The sequence below is a fragment of the Uloborus diversus genome, chromosome 3 (genome assembly GCF_026930045.1).
Source record: "Uloborus diversus isolate 005 chromosome 3, Udiv.v.3.1, whole genome shotgun sequence".
NCBI lineage: Eukaryota > Metazoa > Arthropoda > Arachnida > Araneae > Uloboridae > Uloborus > Uloborus diversus.
This window is the reverse complement of record NC_072733.1, coordinates 38,952,248-38,974,495: the sequence shown is the minus strand read 5'-3', so window position 1 is coordinate 38,974,495 and position 22,248 is coordinate 38,952,248.

The following is a 22,248-nucleotide window of genomic DNA, read 5'->3' as shown; positions in this document are numbered from 1 at the left end:
TTCATAAGCTTTCTGGTTTTCAGAAACTATATGTTAAGCATTGAAGACTAAAAAAACATAATTTTAAGAAAAAAATATTTTAGAATCGCCGCCAGTATTGAACAAACCGTTTTGTAATTGTTTGCTTGCAAAATTAAAAAGACTCATTTTGCAAAAACAAAAGTTGCGTTTAAAGGGAGTGTTTGCATAAAGTTATCTCGTCAAAATTTTAATGTGTGTTCGTGTGATTGCGAATAATTTTAAAATCAGCATTGCAATGCATAATTAAGAGAAGCTTAGCATATTGTTTTGCATGCTCAATCCATTTTGTCACTTCAAACGCGGGGAAATGGTTTCTACTAATGAGTTCTTTAGATTTTAATGGTCTTCTATCGCGTCCTGCTTGTAGTAGAATAAATTTACAACTAATTTATTTGTCTCAACTTGACTTGCATCTCAATATCAATTAAAATCATTCAACTTAATAAAACAGCATTTTGAGATTAACCTCTTTGTTGGTAGAATACTTCATAATGTAAGCTTTGAATAAAATAACACACTATGGATTTTATATCTTCCTTAACCATACATTGTTTAACATGCATAATGTACGGTATTATTCTAAGACAATGATATTAAAGCCTTCTATGACAAGAAACGAGGTGGAACAAAAGTTAATTTCAGAAATATTCTTCAATGCGAAATCTGATATAGATAACTTTGTAATAGTTTATTTTTTGATCTACTGGGAAAAAACCAGCTATTATAGTTTGCATATGATAGATTCAAATTTAGTTTAGTGGAATTTATTTTCAATTTATTCATAGAATAGTTAGTTGAATCTTTCCAAAATGTTTCTTAGAATTTATAACTTGTAAATATATTTCACAATGACGCCTTTTATAAGGATAACAAAGTTGAATGATTATATTAGCACTGGCTTCATTGTAACGAAACTCTGTCTAAGTAAAGAAATTATTCCTTTGCATACCTGCCAACTCTACTGGTTTTTCTGGGAGATTCCTGGATTTTGATCATTTCTTTTGATTGTGTATAAGCTGTAAGGAACATTTGGTTGTACAAAGAAGGATAATAAAAAATTCTTTTATTTCCTAACTAAGAACGAAAAATCCGTCGTAAACATCTACTGTATTTTTTAATGATCTACTGGATTTTTTCCCAGTAGATGTTGGCAGGTATGCCTTTGTAAAAGTGATTTTTCTAGTTAATTGGTAAGAGGCAAATAATGTTATGAGTAACAAATAAATACCTTTGTGCTGAAACTTCAAATAATCAGTAATCCAACGTTAAGTAGCACAAAAAATTGCAAATTATTGCAATTTTTTGCAATAATTTGCAATTACTACTTAACGTTGGATTTCCTACTTAACGTTGGATTACTGATTATTTGAATGTTATGAGTAGTAACGCGCTAATGGAAACAACATGTGCATTACAAAAGGTAGCTGTGAGAGGTCTTTTTTTTTTTTTTTTTAACAGGGAATGCTTTAAGTAGATATAAGTTATGCGTTTTATTAAGCAGCATAAATAGGTCTGATGTAGTAATAATGTGGTAATATACCTCACGTATGAGAAAAGTTGATAGTTTACCACTTTTGTTTGAAGGTGCAAATTTACTGTCAAAATCTTTACTAATAATAAAGCTGAAAGTCTATCTGTCCGGATCTCTTTCCGGATCTCTGTCTGTCTGCCAGGATCTCTGTGACGCGCATAGCGCCTAGACCGTTAGGCCGATTTTCATGAAATTTGGCACAGAATTAATTTGTCGTATGGGGTATGAACCTCGAAGCGATTTTTCGAAAATTCGATTTTATTTTTTTCTATTTCATTTTTAAGAACATTTTCCCGAGCAAAGTTATTATACGATGGACGAGCAAATTACCAAGTTATCATGGCGTGGAACCGTAACATGGGCGAGCCAATTGGCGAGAAGTTCGTCATACATTATTTGTAAATATACAGGCGAACGAGAAGACCTCTTAATTTTATACTATGGGCAAAGCCGTGCGTTTGCCACTAGTATGAAATAAGATTCCAATTCTAGTGTTGGAATAAAACATTGCTTTTTTCTTACTGTAAGTTTTACTGCAAGTAAGTACTGTAAGTTTTGGAACAAATTTTCGATTCGATAACTGTTTCATTTTTCTCCATATTTCCCAAACTCTTCTTTTGTTACATCTTGATGTATGAATAAGTTATAAGCCAAACATTTCTAAACTGCTCTGTTTCTTTACTAATAATAAAGCTGAAAGTCTCTCTGTCTGGATGTCCGGAGGATGTCTGGATCTCTGTGACGCGCATAGCGCCTAAACCGTTCGACCGATTTTCATGAACTTTGGCACAAAGCTAGTTTGTAGCATGAGGATATGCACCTTAAAGGGATTTTTCGAAAATTCGATGTGGTTCTTTTTCTTTTCCAATTTTAAGAACAAAATTATCATAAGATGGACGAGTAAATTACGAAATTATCAGAACGCGGAACCGTAACATGGGCACAAGCCAATTGGTGAGATACGAAATTATCATAACAAACGTGGAACCGTAACATGGGTACACGCTAATTGGCGAGAAAATTGACTATACGTTATTTGTAAATATACAGACGAACCAAAATACCTTTAATTTTTCTATTACGGGCAAAGCCGTGCGGGTACCACTAGTGTTAAATACATTACAACTTTGTGATTTTTAAAAGTTAGTTGGTTTGTCCTTTTTCAAACTGTAATCCTCTGTTTAGAATTAATTTTTAAAATAATGCTTGGCAAAAAATATGCGTTTCTAAATCCAGCAAAAAAAAAAAGCACCTCCCAGTATTTTATAAAATACGTATCTTAAATCAAGAATGTACATCTTGAATGCATGTTACTAAATATTCACAATATAACTCTAATATTATTATGGTTTTAGTAAAATTATAATCACTTACGAAATTTAACTCGCTTCAACTATTATTTTACTCGCGTTTTGTAAGCATAAGCAAATGCAAAATTCATACAAGCTTTCGCTAAATTCTAAGCATCTGTTGACACATGCATCGCTTTTCAAAACTTCTAGAATGAGAAAACTTTGCGCTTTGATAACTTATGAGAAACTATAACTACACCTTGGGGAATAAATTAAATCGTCTCTCTCTGTTACTTAAAAGTTATCCTCACCAACATTTAATAGTTTCCCTTTCCAAACCGATGTGTGTATTTTCAATTAGAGTGAGATGACACCACGAAAGTTTATTGTGAAGTTTTAAAACTTCACAATAAACTTTCTTCACAACTTCCTTTCATACTAAAGTGAATTGTATGTTCACAATAATAACTGAATAGTTTTGTGGTGAAAAATGTTTTGTGATAAACGTTGTTTTGTAAGAAACGAGTTACTAAAGTTAATTGATATTAAAGTAATTTGTAATGATGAAAAGTGATATTCAATTGCACCAATTGTTTTCAAGCTTAGAATGAGATTGAAATATTTAAGCCTGAGTTTTTTTCTAAAGAGGGTTAAAAGAAAATCATGCCAAAAAGATGGACAACAAAGTTCACTAGCGCAAAATTATGAAATATTTTAGTTCCTTCCTGTAGATATTTTCTAAAAACTAGTCAACTGTAGAAAACTTTTTTTTTAATTGCAATAGTTTTACTTTGTTTTCAAGTTTTATTTCTGCCTTTACACAAGTGTTTCTACTTCTGGTTCATTAATTTGAATTTACATGATAGCGATCAAATCATAGCATTTATATAGAAATTACGTGCAGTTAAATATTATATGAACAGATTTGTTTATTTATATACCTTCCTCTGATTTAAATTTAAAAAAAAATCTTCAGAAACGTTTTTTGGATAGAGAGAATGGTCCGTTAATCAATCTATTCCGTCGGCAAAAAAGAATCAAATCAATTTTGAAACAGCATTTTCAAAGCTTTTAACGTCCCTTCACTATTTAAAAACACGATTCAATTCGCCTCGGTTTTCAAACTGAAATTCGTCAACGTTCTTTTTTTAGAAATATTTGCCCGTTTTAAGCCATTTTTTTCAGTTTCTTTAGAAACGAAGATTTTTCAACGCATTTTTAAACATTATTTTCTTCAGCTGCTTATGAAAAAAAGTCTTCATTACTACATTTTAAAGAGTAAAAACCTTCGCTGCCACCTGCCCTTTTAAAATGTATCTCCTTAAAAAAAAACATTTAAAAAAAATCAAACTGCATCACTATTAGACACTAATAATATAAGTTTTTTACTACCTTTTAACTTAGCTTACGAAAGATATGCTATTATGGGGGGAAATTTCTAGGAAACGAAATTATTGTATTTGCACATTTATTTTTTGCATTTAAAAATGATTATAGTCTAGGGAGTTACTTAAAACATTTCTGGCATTTAAAGTCTTTTAATCTTTAAACATGTTAAGTTTTGTTATTAGCCTTGACCAAGAATAATTCATTTACATTAGTGCGAAAACAAGTCTTGAAATGACTAACAACACCGAAAATTGAAAAATGCTACTGCTAATACTAATAATGATGTTTATTATTATTTATTGTTCTTATCATAATCACAATCGTAATCATTATCATCTCCATTATCATCATCATCACTATTGCAATTACTATTGCTATTATTATTATTATTACAGTTACTTATTACTACTACTATTTTTATTATTTTCTCACAAGTTCTATTAGTTTTATTATTATTATTATTCCAAGTTATATTATTATTATTACTATATTATTATAGTTTAAAAAAGAATTGTTTGCAGAAAACCTCTTTGAAGTAGTTTTCAGAAATTGAAACATACGATTTCATTTTGCCTTGCTTATAAAGTATTCCTCTTATATTTACAATTCTTAAAAACATATTTTAAGCTTAGTTTTCATTAGCTCTCAATTACTTTTAGCGTTTCCATCTTTAATTTACTATTTTCTTCCAAAGATTAGAACTACTCAGAGTAAGCCCAGTGTAAAAAAATAAATAAAAAAAACTACATAATAAAGATCATAATACTATAAAATCAAATAACTGCAGTAACTAAAACATCTCTAGGAAACTGGGATAGCATAAAATTTCCTAGCAACCGATATAGCTTATTCTTAAGTACCATTCTAATGTTACTTTAGAAAAAGCTGTATCGATTACTAGAAAATTTTGTGGAATCTCAGTTTCCTACAGTAGTAGTAAAGTGTCTGTCTTATGGTGTACTTTAAAATATTTACACATGCATTTAGTACATTGAACACAACAGAAAGTAAATTTTAAGCGTGTTTTTTTCCCCCATATTCTTTTATTTTTCTTTTGTTGTATGCGTTCTTTCAGATCTAAACTAAAGTTTTTGTCTTCTTTCTAAGGTAATGGGTTTCACGTTCTACAACTGGTATTACGTTTAAACAGCTCTTCTCTCATATATTTCGACACACTGCCTATTTGAAAACGTTTACTTCGAAAATGTTGTGCTTACGTTCAATATAATTTCTCTTTGAATTTCAACTCATAAAATTAAATAAGAGAATTTTTCTTCTTGAGGGATTGAATTTTTAACTATACAGTGCTGGCCAAATTATTAGACTAAAGAGTTTTTTTTTTGTACACTATTTGTACTAAAATACTATTTATTTTACTGTTAAAGGACAGTACATACTGTACACTGATTATTACGTTATTTTAGCAAAATTATTTTAGCATGTTTGCATGTGGCAGCACTGTCTGCTTTGTTTGTGTTTTTTGTTTATCTACCTATTAGGACATAACCTCAATCAGCTTAAACAGTTTACTAGTTTATTTTATTAATGTGTTCTGTTATATTTAAAGTTAGTTTTAAGTAATTAGTGAGTATGTGTATGTGAGTATATATAATAGTGAGTATAAACAGTTTTTTACCTACTTGTTTAAAAAGTTAAGAAATGGTGTAAACCTTGTGAGAAGTATGCCAAAAAGACTTGCTCATCAAGAACAAGGGAATGCAGACTAAATACTAGATCATTATTTCACTGTTCGTTAATGTGTCTATAGTTATAATCAATAAAGAATTTGATTTTAAAACAGTCTTAGTCTAATAATTTGGCCAGCACTGTAATCAAAACATTTGTAATTTTGAATAGATAAAACAAACAGCAGAGGAAATTTATAAATTGCGTCACAACTAAAGATGAACAAGGAAAGCCGTCACTATTATTTATTTCCTTGAATGCGTAAACAGTTCTCTACCGCTAAGGTATTCTTTTGCTATAGTGCATTAATGGTACACACTAATCAAATTTTATATTATAATACATCACATAATACCGCTTTCGAATATAAAACAAAAACAAAAAAAAAAAAACACTGCCATTGTTGTTCTAAGAAGTTAATCTATAAATTTTGTTTACTGGCTGAGCGAGCCTTACTTCCATATAGTTGGCAAGTAGGGAAATCTGTAAATATTGTTTTACGGCAGAGCTATCCTTACCACGGTATAGCTATAGAACAGGAAAATAAAAATCATCCTACGTTTTGCTATAGTGCCTAGAAAGAGTAGTGTGCCGATCGGCGCTTTTTCCCCGGCGATTCTTGAAGACAAATTGTATGAAAACCGCTAGAGGGCAGCGCAGTCGAGGTGCACGTTCAATTTCGCAGTGTTTACATTAATAGACGCGGGATTTTGTTACAATTTAGTTCCGCGTTTCTCTTTTTTTACCTTTATTTCGTGAATATTTCATGAAACAGCGTTTAAGGTTTTTAATGGAAGCATCAAAGTTGAACATTAGAAGAAATAAAGCTTTATCTTGTTTCGTACCAGGGTGCAAAATTGGATACAAAACATTCAAGGAAAAAATTACGCTTTTTAAAGCTCCAGCAGATGAAGAAAAACTAAAAAAGTTTTTGATAAATATTGCTCAATTTGTGCTCTGAATTTCGAAAAACATTTTATTGAAACGCATTTTAAGCATATTATAAATGGTGAGGAAGTTTTGATTCCTCGGGGAAAACCTTTTTTGAAAGATGAGGCAATTCCGACAATTTTCTTAAATCTGCCAACATACTTTACTAAAAAATTACCAAAGAAAAGGTCCAGGAATTATGCAGTTAAAAGAAAAAATGTTCCCTGTTTGAAAAAATATAACTTGATCTTTCCGCAGATGAAACTGAAATAACCGCGTATAAATCTATTATAAATGAAATTGTTCATATTAATTTGCCTAACGAATATTGGGTTTGTATGAAATTTAAAAAATCTCCAAATATTGTAGTTTTTGTATGCAATGAAAATTATGTGGAAAATAATATTGACGATAAAAATACCATTATTGAAGTAGACACAAAGACAAGGACGTTTTTAAAACAAAATTTTACACAATTGACTCTGAAAATTTGATACTTATATTTTAAGGCAAATGTATTATCAATCGAGATGGCTTAGGGCGCAGTTTGTTATTGTTTTTAATGCCACTTGGGGAGACTCAAGCCCCATTCATGTAGCCAGCATGAGTTTAAAGCAGAAAGGAGCGACTCCTGAGTCAATGAGGCCCCTAAATGAGAAAGAGACCGACTTGGGCATAATACATGGTAGCACCACCTCTACAATTTATAGGTCTGATGAATAGGTTCGAAATCTCCAGCAACGCTACGCCTGGTACCTATTAGCGACCGACCATAAGACTTTCAGACAAACGGAATCAACGAGCACGTAAGTTATATTTAAAAAAAAAAATGTTTTTTTTTTCTTGAATTTAAGCCTTTTAAAATCCTGTACAATATTGATAATTATTGTTGTTATCGTCCCCCGTTATCGAAATAAAAGGTATTTAAGTTTCCCGAAATTTTAAGAAAAGTGGCAAATTTAAACACTTGGCGAGGGATTGAAGGTACCAATTTCTTACAGACGATTTCCTCGTCTGCATGTGGCAGGACATCCACGTACATCTTACGTACAGAGCGTGAGAATTTTAACACAGATAATTTTAATTAGCTTCAAGAATTTAGAAGCAGTTTTATTTTGAAACTAGCGGTACCCGCACGACTTTGCCCGGAGGAGAAAATTAAAAGGTCATTTGATTAGCCTGTATATTTACAAATAATGGACGATGAATTTCTCGCCAATTGGCTATGTTCATTCGCTCTTCCATGTTACGATTCCACGTCATGATAGTTACGTAATTTACTCGTCCATCTTATGATAATTTTGCTTCGGAAACTGTTCTTAAAATTGAAATAAAAAAAGAACAAAATCGAATTTTCGAAAAATCGCTTTGAGGTGCACACCCCATGCTACAAACTAACTTTGTACTAAATTTCATGAAAATCGACCGAACGGTATAGGCGCTGTGCGCGTCACAGTGATCCAGACAGAAATCCAGGCAGAAACTTTCAGCTTTATTATTAGTAGAGAAAAAGAGAAATAAGAGACGCGCAGTTATTGAATACTTAGGGGCCATTCATTAATTACGTAAGGATGATTTCGGCAATTTTTGACCCCCCCCCCCCCTCTCCCCATGTAAGGGTACGTAAGATTTTTCACCCCCTCCCCCCGCATTTTTTACGTAAGATTACATTTCGTTTTTCAAAATGATAACAAATCTTGGAATCGTTACATCACTGGAATCGTTATTAAATTCACATTATTAAATTAAACCTTTTGCGTAAAGAAATAGTTACTGAAAAGTTAGAATCTAAACTGAATGTTTTTTCGACATGTTTTTGTTTCGACGTAATATTAATTACAAATGAAACATACCATACACAATGAGACTATTTTATTATATTTTACACCATAAATTCTTTGTAAAACAAATAAAAAAACATCTTATCCTAACACGTTTCTTACCTTCCAGACGCAAATGGAACATAATCTCTGCCAATTCACTTGACGCGCAATTTCTAATGTGAAATACCGACTTGGAAAATGTTACGCAAGAATGAGTTTGACCTCCCCCCCCCCAGGTAAGGGTACGTAGAGGCTTTTCCAACCCTCCTCCCCCTCGAGACCTTTACGTATTTAATGAATATCCCCTTAAAGTCTACTATTTTCATTGGAGATAAATTAGCACAAGGTAATTTTATATGCTTCAAAAAATAAATGAACACCCATGTAACAATTTGCACTAATTACAGAATTTGTCTTTTGCGCAGAAATAAGTTCAATTCGAAAAACGGGGCTTTTAAACTGCGAAATCAGCATGCAATCGCTGATTTAAAACGAGTCTGATTGAGTAGCATAACGTACTCCTCGAGCGGGATCTAGATTTTCCTCAGATCTGACCTCACTTTTTCCCCGTCGATTCGGCACACCACTCTATCTAGGCACTCTAGTTTTGCAGTCAAGTAAATCTGTAAATGTTGTTTTACGGCAGAGGAATCCTCATTGCCGCATAGCTATTAAATAGGGTGATGAAAATCACCCAATGGGGTGGTTATGAAGTCAGGTAAATCTGTAAATGTTATTTTACGGCAGAGCGATCCTTACAGCCGTGTAGCAATTGAATAGGGGGAAAAATCATCCAAGGCATTTAAGTAGATCTGAGATGTAATATTACGGCGAAGACAAAAATGATAATCATCTTATGTTGTGGTCAAGTAAATGTGCAAACTTTTTTTCCCACAGCAGAGTTATCTTTACTAGTGTATGGCTTTTAAATAGGGAAATGAAAATCGTCCAACGTTATACAGTTGAGTACAGTTTTCTACTTAAAATGGCGTTTGAATCTTGTTTCTATCTTAATTACAACGAAAGATATAATTATTTCCGTTGCATGCTTTAAACTCTAAACTCGTTTTTCTCCATAATGCATTTTTTCCTTTTGCATTTTATAAATCAAGAATTTTTTTTTTTTTTTTTTTTTTTTTTTTTTTTTTTAAGTATCTAAAAGTTTTTCGAAATTTTTCTTCAAATATTTTTTTTATTGAATTAATATTTTTTAAATTGCCGAATAAAAATTAAAGCTTAGATATTTGTGGACAATTTTTTGAAAAAAAATGGAAGATTGACCGAGAATATTTTGAGTTTTGTAGCGATTTAAAGAAGCACCATTTGTTTAAATAATTAAATTTAAACACTTTTTTTTAAATATTTATGTTACGATTTTCCTTATTAAATAGATGGTAAATCAGTGCAAAAAATTTCAAAACTCTAAAGTGTTTAATAAAAATGTTTTCTAAGTGTGTCCCTGACCACATTAACTAGAAAACTGAGATAAGAAAACAACGAACAAATTTTGATCAATCTTTACTAATAATAAAGCTGAAAGTCTGAATCTCTGTCTGGATGTCTGCGACGCGCATAGCGCCTAGACCGTTTGGCCGATTTTAATGAAATTCAGCACACAATTAGTTTATAGCATGGGAGTGTGTACCTCGAAGCTATTTTTCGAAAATTCGATTTTGTTCTTCCTCTATTCCAATTTTAAGAAAATTTTACCGAACAATTTATATTATTCCGTGGACGAGCGCAAATTACCATTGCGTGGTGGACGAGAAAATTATCATAACGTGGAACATTTGCGAGTAAATGAACATATCAAATGGGCGAGAAATTCATCATTCATTATTTGTAAATATACAAGCTAACCAAATGACCTTATTTTTTTCTACTACGGGCAAAGCCGTGCAGGTACCGCTAGTGATGTATAAACCACGCGGTAAAAAGCTTCAAGCCTAATTGTAACGTCTTTTGTTCCGCTCTGAATAGGAATTCATTAGACATCCCAAGGAAATATTAGAATGACGAAACCACGAAACCAAAATCAAAAAGCAATGCGAATCGTGAAGTCACAGACTCGTAAATCACGATTTAAAATGTCGTATTTTTGACCTCAGTCAACGAAAACGAGAGTCTGGGGGGAAATTCTTCAAGCGGATCTGGAAACTGAGAACTCGTGAGCACTCTCCGTGATTGTTGCGCCGCTGGAATTCAGTGAAAAGAATTCCCTGGGGGGGGAGGCATCTACGAGATGCTGTAAACTTCAAGAAAACAACTCACGTGACATCATGTCCAAAACGAGTCTCGCAAGAAAGTTTCGATTTTAAAGCGTTTTTATGTTGCGCCGCAGATTGTTTCATTTAAATCTTTGATCTCGTTCAGGCGGTTGAGTTAAGAAAATAATTTATTTTCGTTTCACCTTCGAGTAAAATGTTATGCATATTTAATGTGAAAATTTTGTATTATTTTAAATGGATCTAGAAACATTTCATTAAACTTTCAAATTTTGATTTTTATAAAAAAAATTGAAATCCTTGAATTATTTTCTTCAAAATGTAAACAACGGCTGAATAGATGTGACATGAATAACCACAAGGCAATTCAAATTATATATATATATATATATATATATATATATATATATATATATATATATATATATATATATATATATATATATATATATATATATATATATATATATATATATAATAGCCAAGGATCGAGTAACGCTCCTGACGTCACCAAAAATGAAACTCGCTCCACGGCATGATAATTTGATAATATGTTTTGGTAATGTTTAACATGCAGAGAAGCAGGGAAAGGCTTTATTGAGACAAGGCTGCACTAAATCTGATCACTTAACTGTTTTACTGGTAAGACTGTGTCGTTTCAGGGGAATGAAGAAACGAAAAAGTGGTCAACAATGAACGCTATCTACCGGTGTTGAGGGTTAACCCACAGGAGTTAATTTTAAAATATCACGAAACAGGCAATAGCTTCAAATATTTAAAATACACCACCAGCTCAGTTATTCCATCCGAGGACTGCAGTTTCGTGCTTTTTAGCACTCATCAGCCCGGAATAGGAATCACATGAGCTGGTGGCGAAAATCCTCTTAAGGAAGCCAACTTACCGCTTACCGCCCTTAAGGGCGGTAACTTACTAAAAAATACCATGCCTTGCCATCAATCTTTGAGTTGAACCGCACCATTGCTGCGGTCACTCATCTGGTGTGCTAATTCTACATTAGCTACCAGTTTGTTTGGCTCTCTTGGCTTCCTTAAGAGGATTTTCGCCACCAGCTCATGTGATTCCTATTCCGGGCTGATGAGTGCTAAAAAGCACGAAACTGCAGTCCCCGAATGGAATAACTGAGCTGGTGGTGTATTTTAAGTATTTCTGCCTTAGCCCTGGCTAAGAGCGGTAACTTACTACAATATAGGCAATAGCTTCGTTCAAATGGAGAAGCAATTTTCACCCGTCACATCGTAGTTTAAAAGGTATTACATTAATTAAAATTGGTATAGCCGTTATTTGTGGCTACATTTTTGATGTGGCTACGTTATTGTTTATTTGTACTTAGTTGTAAGTTATAAAATTTTCGACCACTTTTATTAACAAGAAATTCCTTCCAGAACTAAACAAACTTACTTTCACGTGTACCAACATCGACGTTCTAGCATCTGGTCAATATTCTCTTAATTAGCTAAAATTGCAAATTGCGTCAAACATGCCTTTTCAACATTTAAAGTTGATTTCTAAAAACATAAGAAGCCTCCATCATCTGATGAAATAGATACGTAAAAAATACATAAACGAACAGATACAGTAGTAGAAGATTCAAACAATGCAGCTAATACATTTTCTTCGTAAAATAAATACTTTATAGTTTAAAGAAAAGTAAAAATAAAAAACACAACAAAGTAAAATAAATGCATTTTAGCTGAAAGAGAATCATTTTTTGTTCTTTCTTTTAAGTAAAAACAAAGCATCTCGGTCTTTATCTTTCCTTGTTGCCAAAAAATATTAATAATAAAAATTATGATACTTTAGAAAAATAAATGAATAATAAAATGTCCTCTTAAATAAATTGTCTTCGTCAAAATCGCCCGCATAGTTCTTTCTGATATAAAATAAAGCACTCCAAACTTCTTTTCATCTCTTGTTGTCGAAAAGGAAATAATTAATTGAAACAATAGAATGAAAATAAAAATATATCATCCCAAAAATAACTATTTCACAGTGAAATACAGGGCTGTGAAGGGGTAATCGGAGTCGTGGAGTCGAAGTCGGACATATTTTGGGTCCAGGAGTGGAAGTCAGGAACAGAGGGCTTTTAAAGTTAAGAGTCGGAGTTGGTCGCTGTCCCTCCGAGTCTGTATTTCAGCCAAGGCTGTGGAGTCAAAGTTGGAGTCAGACTTCGTTTGGGGTACAGGAGTCGGAGTCGAAAGTTGGTCATTTTAACTCCAAGTTCGCAGCCCTGGTAAAAAAAAAAAAAAAAAAAAAAAAAAACTTTTGCGTTTTGAATTTATTGCACTTTGAATCAGTCATATTTATGTCTCATATGAGTCAGAAATAAGTCGATTGGTGAGAACAAACTGCTTGTTTATAACGTTTCATCATCAGTTAGGCTTTTTGATGGCGATGAAGTCAGCATCTAGGGATTATTTGTTAGACTGCATCAAAAAAGGGGTGATGACTTTAATAGTCTACATGGATTTATTTAACCCATTAATGCCTGACATTTTTTTTTTCAAAGATTTTTTGTTTACGGGTTGCAAATAGTGTTTAATAGACAGGAAAAATAATTAAAAAAATCTAATGCAAAAAATAAATGTTTTATTAATAACAGAAAAATTGTCCCTAAAAAGGGACGCTAGGCATCAGAGGGTACATGCTTTTTCAACGACAAATATTTTTTTGCCGACGATTTAATACTTGAAAAAAAAAAACTTTCCGACTTTGTCATTTTTGTTGAGTTTGGTGTCAGCAAAATGTAAATACTGCATAATTTGCTCAAATCGATTTCTACTCATTGCAGAACTAATTGCTATGTCGTTGACATCAGTTGATGGACTCCAGTAGAGTCTCCGCTGGGGCAAGCATGCATATCCACTTGTTAATAGGATAGCCATGAATAAACGCAGCTCCTCTCGCGTTATAGAAGAGTATGTATTGTTTTTTTTTGTCGAGCATAGAGGGTGCTCTGAAAAACAAATTCATCCAGTATTTCATCTGTAAAAAACTCTTCAAATATTGACACTGGTGTCCATTCAACATTCAAAAATCTTGGTGTTTCCACATTCCATACATTATTATTTTTTTTATTGATGGATATATCTTTCTTAACCCAATTTCTTTCTGTATTTTTTTTCTTTATTTTTCTGCGTTTGCTTGGAAGATGCTGCTCAACATCATCACTGTCACTTGACTGACTATCTCCAACACATACTACCTTACCCTGATTAACTTTTCTAATGGTCATTGTAGCAGAAGATTTCAACTGTTGACCTGATAATTGATTAACATCAACTGAGTCATCCGGCCCACTGTATTCGTCAGTAATTTCACTAACTTGTGAAGGTGAACAAATGCATATATCAGCCTCCTTGAATTCTTTATCATCAGAGAACTGTTCCAGAAGTGCTAAGGCTTCTTCAAAGTCAGACAAAACAATGAGAAAATCTCAATGAGTTACTGAAGATTATTAATGTCAAAAAATAACTCAGGTTTCAAAGAAGTTAATTTTTGAAACAGTTAGCTTTTCAAATTTACCTAAGTATTTTTCGAAATTGCAGAAAAAATTGTTACTGAAATATCTTTAAAAAAGGTAGTTTTATTATTAATTAGTCTTTTTAATTTTTAAAAATAACACATATTGCCTATTTTTTAGTCTAAAAACATTTAATAACTTCTTTTGAAGCCAATTTTGAATTCTAAGCAAGAAACTAGCAACGATTCAACAATGCAGCCTTTACTGCCTAGCGTCCCTTTTTAGGGACGCTCTTAAATTGCTATAAAATCCATAAAATTTTTAAAATCTACAAAAATGCAAGAAAAGGTAAACTGAAATATTGATCAAAGTAACATATGTATCAAATACAAATTGATTTACTTGTTAAAAATTTTGAAAACTTACTTTTTTGTTCTTGACATTGTGAACAATGAAATTCTTCACGAAGATCGTAACAAAATGGTTACAGAACACACTTTATAACGATTATGTGCTGCCGTCTGCTAGTAACGAATTGAAACAATACTAAAGTAATAAATGAACACAATTATTGAGTTGAAATGTTTACTTTTGGGAAATTGAGACACAATTTTTGGACCATCCCTAAAAAGGGACGCTAGGTATTAATGGGTTAAATAAAATTCAACATGGTGCTTACTTTTAGGAAAGCATTACAGGATGATTTTTCGGCATATGTTTGTACATGTTAAACCCCCCCTCCCCTGCTTCTTTTTTAAATGACTAATTTTTGTACTTTTATTTTTTTATTGGAATAGAAAGATAAAAATTGTTTTTAACTGCATTACTTTGCATTTAGTTTTTTGTCATTTAGCGATATCATGAAAATCACAAAAAAACACTAGTGTTACGTTCCATGGACTACGAAGAGTATATGTCCAGGTAAAGGACAGTAACTGCAAATTTTTCATTTTTCATTTTTTTGAATTTTTGTCATCTATTCTACGTTATCTTTAGTGTACAAGCTCGCTTATTTGTTTTCCGCTGAAAAAAAAGCGCGAAAAAAGCATCTAATTCCAACATTTTTTTATTGCTAGTATTGAATCCACCACACATTTCTTCAAATATCTCGAAAACTCATTTCTGCAGATACTGCCGTTTACCTGCACACGGCAGTATAGACAGCATAGAGATATTACGTTATTATAGCAAATGTAAAAAAAAATGAAGAATTCCCATTATATCAAATTTAGTCTACCTGGCGTTAGGTTTAGCTCCGAAATACCTATTTGTGATGACTAAAATTCTCGTAAAGAACTCTGTAAACTACGCAAGTTTGCACGCAAAATTGTGAGAAGATAATCGAGCCCGCTTAATGGAATAGCCAATTTGCCACGAAACATTATTTTAGTAAGTAGGATATTCCATTATCCGGAATCAAAATGACGGATTACAACAGTTTGGTACACTGAAAATCTATTACATTAAGCGGGATATTCTTTTAACTAATATTCTATTAAAAGGCTCGACTGTATTTTTCACTTACAAAGACCTCCTAAAAACGAGACTTCTTCCCTTTAGCTCTTGGCGTGATTTCTAATGCATCAAAGTAAATGACTTTATGATAGTGTATTGGCAATGAAGCTATTCAAAAATACTTCTAAAATATATTATTCTGAGACTTTTTACAAAATTTAAATGGTGGTACTAAAAGTAAAACATTTTTTTCCGAAATAATGAACAAAATTTATTTCTTTATTAAAAAAAGGGATCGACTATTTTGATTTCGAAAGGAATTTAACTCATAAAATAAAAAAGCTGAATTGCGAAGACCTAATCAAATATATTTGTACTGACTCTAAGCTTATTTAAAGAAAATGAATTCTTATTATGTGAGTAATAATTTCAAGTCAATTGAATTGGTTCATTTACCATGCTTTTAAATATTTTCAATCATTTTAATAAAAGAAAGATTGTATTTGGAAAGAATCGATTATAAATTTTGGTTTTGAATGCGTTTAAATTATATGCTAAACTTATTAAATTACGCTTGTGCTTTTTGATTGTCTTTTTCTTTCTTTCTTTTTTTTTTCCTTAACTGCTTCCGTGTTTTAAATAACTTGGTGTTTTTTTTTTTTTCCTTTTTAAGACAAGAAACACAAAGGGCAACAATTTTTGACTGAATAAAATTTAATCAACGTCAAAATTAGCCTTACGTCAGACGTTTGTTCTGTTTCTTAATAAGTCTCATTTGCTACGTTATTTCTGTTTCTAATTTTAAAGGAAAGTTCAGTTTAGTGTAATATTAATATGTAAAACAATCAATCATAAATTTTTCTGACAGTCAAAGTTAAAAAGAGCAACTTTGAATGTTATTATTAATATTTGATTTTTTTTTTCTTTTTTGTTTGTCGTCCTTAAACCTGCGAGAAAAACTTCTAATCTGTTTCAATATTTCTAATACGGGATCTGCTAGATATTTTAGAAACTATTGGACCTTTGAATATCTTTAATATAATAATTGAATATCTTAAAATTATACACTTTCTGAATCTCTGTGATGCGCACACACAGCGCCTAGACCGTTCGGCCAATTTTTATGAAATTTGGCACACAGTTTGTAGCATGGGACTGTGCACCTCGAAGCGATTTTTCGAAAATTCGATTTTGCCTTTTTCTATTCGAAATAATTTTAAGAAAACTTTACAGAGCAAATTATGGCAACGTGGAAGAATTAAATTACGAAATTATCAAAACGTGGAACTTTAACATTGTCGAGCAAATGAATAAAGCAAATTGGCGAAAAAATTCGTCATCCATCATTTGTAAATATACAGGCGGACCGGATGACCTTTTAATTTTCAACTACGGGCAAAGCCGAGCGAGTACCACTAGTTAATAGTAATAAACACAAAAGATTATTCAACTGATTGAACAAACGTTAGCACGACTCTTTCTCAATATGCAACTTAATATCTATACCACGTAGCTCATTTGTAGGGGAATGTGAGGCAAAGTGAAATAGTTGAGCTAACTTACCTGTTTCAAAATGAGCAAATTGGAAATTAGTTTCGAAAAGTGCAGTGCACAAATGGTTTCGCTTAAATAGAAAAGCATTTTGAAAAATGACTAATCCTCCAAAGCAAGAAAAATCGCTTTTTTTTTGAGCAATCACGATTGCTTAAATTGTTCTCACTTGACCGGCTTTGATGTTTGGTTCCTTTTTCAATTTGGACCAGGCCCATCAGCACCACTGCCCACAGCCTCAGCAGGCGCGACTCAGAGCACTGCCTCCTGGAATCCATTTCTCCTGGTCGATGGCGTCCATGTCCTACACACACGCGCGCTCATACACGCACACACGACTTTACACACATACACACACCCCTACGTGCATACATACAGGTCTACGCACACACACAAGCCTAAACATGCATGCACGCGCGCCTACACATACACACACGCCTACACGCACACACTATACACACGTAACCGCACAGAAGGAGAGGTAGGCTTGGGGGGACAGGAGCTGTTTCTAGAAACAATAGCCCCCAATGCGTAGGACCCTGTCGCAACTCGTGATTGCGAAAAACATAATTTGAATTCAAGATGTCAAAGTTCAAATTAATTTTTTGAGCAATCACGATTGCTTATTGCTTTTATTTGACTGTTTTTGACGTTCCTTTGATTTTTCCCACCGCCACCCTCTGCACCATCACCGTGGACAGGCGGGCTCCTCACGATGCTGCTCCTATAGCGAAAGCCGTCTCCAGGTTGCATCCATGTCCTACACACACGCGCATACATACAGAACTACACACACATACACACAAACACACACACACACATACACCTACACACATACACCTAAACACACATACACCTACACACACGCATACATACATACACACAACTACCCACACATTCCTGCCTGCACACAGACACAAACACATATGCCTACACACACATACCCCCCCCACACACACACACATACACATACCCCCCACACACTTATGCCAGCACACAGACACAAACACACATACCCCGTACACACAAACACTTCCCCCCCACACTCACATACAAACACACATGCCTACATACACACACTCGTGATTGCGAAAAACATAATTTGAATTCAAAATGTCAAAATTCAATTTTTTTTTTTAATTTTTTTTTTATTTATTTTTCTCTTTTTTTTTTTTTTTTTGGCTAATGTAAACATAAATTATAAACTGAAAACTTCTTATTGCTATGAAAACGATATTGTTTTAATCTTAACCAGGATAAAACCGATAAATTTCTCATTTTCTTTCTTCCTCTCCTGTTACTCATCGATATCGAATCTACTTCAAATATGTCTTTTGTTCCACCAAGATATTGCTTCAATAACTACCAGTAAATGATAAAAGTCAAAATAAAAGTCATTCAAAAACAAGATGCAAAATAAGTGCCTGAATAAGCAGAACAGAGATGCAAAATAAGTGCCTGAATAAGCAGAACAGTTTAAAATTAATAATTATTCAAAGTTCGGCAAGGAAATACAAAGTACGCTTAAAATATTTCGTTAAGTACTTTTTTCTCTCACACCAGAAATCATTGACTTTTCTTTTGACCTGCTTACATACTTCTTCAGTCATTACTAACCTACTTTCTCTGCAGGGGTTAACCGTGCCACCACAGGACATGTTCTCTGATCACTTGTATGTCCATTCTTTCTCGAAAAGAACAGGACATAAGATCCAGCTGAGATAATATGTACGTTCTCAGAACTTTGGAGAACTAATCTTCCGTGACTAATGATCGAGTAATGCTCTCACTGGCGACTCACTGTTAACTAATTGATGTGAATGTCACCCACCCGTATATTTTGTTAATAAAAGAAGCATTAAACAGCATGTATTTTGTCCCTCTGATTTAGTATCATACCTAACATTAATTATGATTTCAGTATAACATGTTAGCGAAAAGATAGCGCTAAGAATAAGTACAAGTATATTCGCGTTTCTATTATTAAAGTATTGCTGCGTTGCTATTTAGTCTAGTACTGTCCTTTAAAATTCACTTGAAATTCACTTTGTTACTACGTTTTCTCGGGCTAATGAAAAAAATATCATTAAAGTTAAATGTAAAGTTACCTAAGCTAAAAAAAGTTTTTTTTTTTTACTTCCTTTTACAAAAAAGAAAGTATTGTATTCGCGAAAAAATTTTCGCTCAAAATTCAGCCTTATAATTTCCATTTTGCTCGCCCCCGAATTAATGTTGAGTTTTTGTTTCAACCCGACCACACGCGGATAAGCGCCTAAGAACGTATAAACACCCGAAATATCCATTTTGACATTCCTTGAGTTAATGACAACGACTTTTCTCGTGACGTACGTATGTATGTATGTGCGTATGTATGTCTCATGAATCAAGAACGGTATGTCCTAGAAAATTGAAATTTGGTACGTAGACTTCTAGTGAGGTCTAGTTGTGCACCTCCCCTTTTGGTCCCATTCGGGTGTTTTTAAAGGGGTATTTCGCCCCTTTTGGGGTAAAGATCATTGTTAATTTTGATGTATACTCAAGTGGTGTTATATTTTGGCGGACACTTGGCGATATATCGTCAGTCTTTTCGTCGCCAAGTTTTGTCGCCAAGCTGCGTCAAATTTGGCGATATTTTTTTTTAAAATCTTGTTTTAATTTGGCCACTGGTGGTGATATTTAGAGAGTAAACTATTGAATCATATTAAAATTGCCAATAATGGGAAAATCACATTAAAATTGGGGTAAAAGGAAGTCATGTAATGCACACATCAGCTCGTTTTTTTTTTTTTTTTTTTTTTTTTTTTTTTTTTTTTTTTGCTCTTATTCATCTCAATAATGTTTAATTTTTTCTCATCAAAGGAATAAATATACAGAATTAAATTTTTCAATTACCACAACAATTTAGTTATTTATTTTTTGTTGTTTTAGATGCATACGACAGTGGTTTAAAAATGATTCTTTTTGGGAATCTCGTCAAATATCACCAAACAGATGCAGGGTTTGGTCTCTAGTTTTCTAACACATTCCATTAAAACGTCTCGCCTTTAGGTATTGCGTTTATTTACTTTTAATAGACACATTGTTTTACTAATATTGATTAAATTTAGCCGTTGGTGATATTTTTTTGTGTTGCATTATTTGTTTTCTTTTACCTGAAGCAATATCTTCCACCTGTTTTCCAGTACGCTTAGAATGCCAACGCTATTTGTATTGCGTTTATTTATTTTTAATAGACACATTGTTTTACTAATTTCGACTAAATTTAGCCGTTGGCTGTATTTCTTTGTGTTAATTGCATTATTTGTTTTGTTTTACCCGAAGCAATATATTCCTCATCTTCTCCGGTACGAAAGGAATGCCAACGCTATTGGCTTATATCCGGAGGTGATACAGTTACGAATTGACATTGAAATTTTCATAGAGCAAAGGAGAGAAACTTTTAGTTTTCAGTTCGTTTTCATGTAGGGGAATGTGGGGCAAAAGAAATAGTTAAGATAATTTGCGTTTTTCAAAATGGACAAATTGAAAGTGTGCTTCGAAAATTACGGTACACAAAGAAAGGACAATGCATTTCATAATAATACTTGCGTTGAAACCTTATTTTTAAGTTTTGGCCCTAAATTTGTACCTTAAAAAAAGTGGAATTTTTTCACTTTTTTTTTATGGGGCAAAGTGAAAAATAAAGCATTTTTCTAATAAAATATTTTTTATTTAAACTAAAAATATTTTTTTCTAATGGGAGGGGGATCAGTAAACAAAAGAATCCATGAAGAAGTTTCTTAATAGTAAAATTAATACCTAAGTGATTGAATAAGTATGAAATGAGCTGTTTCACTTTGCCCTACATGCGCTTAACAAATTATACAGAATATTAAAAATAAATTTAGTATTGAATAAATATATACTGAAACGAATAATATAAGGTCTCAATTAATGTTTAAAATGTTAATAACTACAACTTTATCATTTACCTCACGTCCTCTGCAGGAGCGGCTCCTCAGGTCCTGAGCACTGTTCCCGGTGCTTCACGTCCGTATCCTACACACGCACGCACGCACATACATGCACACACATACACACGCACCATTACACACATACACACATGCCGACGTGCATACACACAGATCTACGCACACACACAAGCCTACACGTACATAACTATGAATTCTGCTGCGCAACTTAGCATTAGTCAGTGTTGTATCAAAATGCATAGAATGTTAAGAAAAATTTCCTTAAACAAAAAGTGGGGGACCACAAAATGAAGCCATACTTCCCCTAATTTCAGAGGTTAATCGGGCTCTGGTCCTGTGGCACCTTGTGATTGCGAAAAACATAATTCGAATTCAAAATTTCAGAATTCTTTTTTTTTTAATTCTTGCCTTTTTTTGTTTCAGATTTGCATTGTGAAGAGCTTTCCCCTCCAGAATTCGGAACCGTCAAGGTGACCGGTGAGTGTTTCGGAACCAGAGCCATTTACAGCTGCGAAGAAGGATACTACTTGTCTGGTCCGAGGGAGAGGGTGTGCCAAGGCGACGCCAAATGGAGCGGCCACAAACCGGAATGCAAGGTGAAAGGAGTCTGTGAGTAGATGTCAGAGAATTCTAGCAGTCAAATGAAAAAAAATAAATAAATAAAATGAACACTGAATGTTAGCATTTGGGAAGACCCGAGTCAAAATGAGGGAGACAAACAGTTTTCGTGTTCATCATCCAGTGGTTTAATGACACACGTCCGTTCGTATGGGCAGCATGCTGCCAAGAAACTTAATCTGGTAAATTTGTCAGTGTATCCAGTGGTTTAATAACACACATCCATGCTTATGGGCATGCTACCAAAAAACCTAATCTGTTAAATTTGTCAGCG